At 40.6% G+C, this 1840-nt stretch overlaps 1 pseudogene; it reads right to left on the bottom strand.

The window, feature by feature from the left end:
- Positions 1-445: 445 nt before the first annotated feature.
- On the bottom strand, positions 446-1627 carry LOC147464696 (pentatricopeptide repeat-containing protein At1g19525-like; annotated as a pseudogene).
- Positions 1628-1840: the final 213 nt, after the last annotated feature.

Here is a 1840-nt window from a genome sequence, read left to right as displayed (position 1 = left end):
AGTGAGAGAGAGACAGAGCGAGAGAGAGAGAGAGAGAGAGAGAGAGAGAGGGGGGGGGGGGGGGGGGGGGGGGGGGGCAAAACCAAAAATAATGGTATGACAATGACTGCCATAAACATTTCAATAAAAGAACCACATGTTTGCTATCTGACAATCTGGCATGAATCAGGCTTCTCTCTACCCGAATCTTAGCTGATTGCCATGATCACAACTACCTACAACTGTAACCAAGTGATATAAGCATTTCAAACAGAAACGTTGTCCAATCTTTAATAAATATGTGGAATCAATGCACCAACATTTGTTTGCAGATCTCATATATGCACTTTGATTGAAGATATACCTTGCTACTCAAGAAAAGGTTCGAAATAGAGCCCCACTCTGTCGTAGCAAAATAATAAGACTTCAAAGAAGCTGACATGAAATTCAGAGTGGTGATTATTCCTCATAGAGTTTCAGGTGCCTCCTCCGCACGCTTACTCACACCCGCAGGAAAACTTTTGTTTTCTATCCCTAAGTTTTGTGTTGCTCCTTTTGAAGGCTTGCTAACACCTGCAAGAAAGTTGTCTGCTTGAATTCCTAATAAAGCTCTTTCAACCTCATCAGATGGGGTGAGACCTTGGGCAATCATCCGATCTCGCATGGACTAAGCCTCCTCACGATCGTTGCCATCCAACAATGAAACAATCATTAGCTCATAAGTTGAAACATCAATCTCAACCTCCTCAACGAGAAGAGCCTTCACCTTATCAACGGAATTTTCTCTAGCATACACTGAAAAAAGACTAGCGTAAGGTTTGCAATCCAAAACATCACCTTTCTCTTTGAGGTTCTATCACGATTTTTTGCCTCCTGAACCAAGCCCAACTTTCCAAACCATCCAATTAGCGTCATCAGAGTCTCCACCCCGGGCCTTATAGCCATGCTTTCTAGATTTAGCAGCACATCTACCGCCCTTTGAAACTAATTTTTTTTCTCGAAGGCAACAATTAGCATGTTAACTGACTCATCTGGAGGAGCAAATCCTGAATTCATCATATCTTCAATTTTCAGGACAACAGATGGTAGCAAATTTGAGTGAATATAAGCATTCATAAGAGCTGAGTAGATATCAGGACTCATTTGTGGCCTTAAGAAGGCATCCTCATTCATAATTGAAAACATTTTCAAGGCCTCTGCAGATTTATCTTGTTTCCCATAGCCATTAAGAACCATAAGGTAAGTATCAACAGATCCATGTAGCTTTTCCTCCTCCATTTCTGCTAGCAATGTTTCTCCCTCTTCAGGATTTCCAGTTCCACAGTGAAACTCAATCATCTTATCGTATGCACCAAGATCAGGCATGTAACCCCATTGAACGTATTCCATCAAACATCTCTCTAGCTTTATCAAGCCTCTTCAGTTTGCAGTTCATATCAAGCAACAAAGTGCATGCTACAAAATCAGGGGAAAAGCCCTTATCCAAAGTACTCATCAACCTGTCTACAACATCATCATAGCGTTCTAAGTTCATGTATTTTACTAGAATTCTTTGCAAATCCTGGCTCAGCTGGAACAAAATCACCACATTGAGTGACACCTTCTTCACCCAAATCCTCTGTATCTTTAAAACTTGTCTCCACCTCATTACTAACTTCACCCAAAATTTGACTACCTATTGGAATATCCTTCTTTTTTGAGACTATTGGTCGCTTCATTTGCTTAGATGAACGATATGGACTCACAAGACTGCAAACACCACAAAGCAATCTTTAGATCACAACACTACAAGCAATTGAATGACTATCATGATGTCTCCCATCCTCAAAAGATTTAAGTTTGGTAGCCAAAAGAATTAAAA

This window comes from Adiantum capillus-veneris, chromosome 1, assembly GCF_014529385.1.
Source record: "Adiantum capillus-veneris isolate H3 chromosome 1, ASM1452938v2, whole genome shotgun sequence".
Lineage (NCBI taxonomy): Eukaryota > Viridiplantae > Streptophyta > Polypodiopsida > Polypodiales > Pteridaceae > Adiantum > Adiantum capillus-veneris.
Note: the sequence above shows the minus strand (reverse complement) of the source record. Positions and strands in the feature narration are given on the sequence as shown.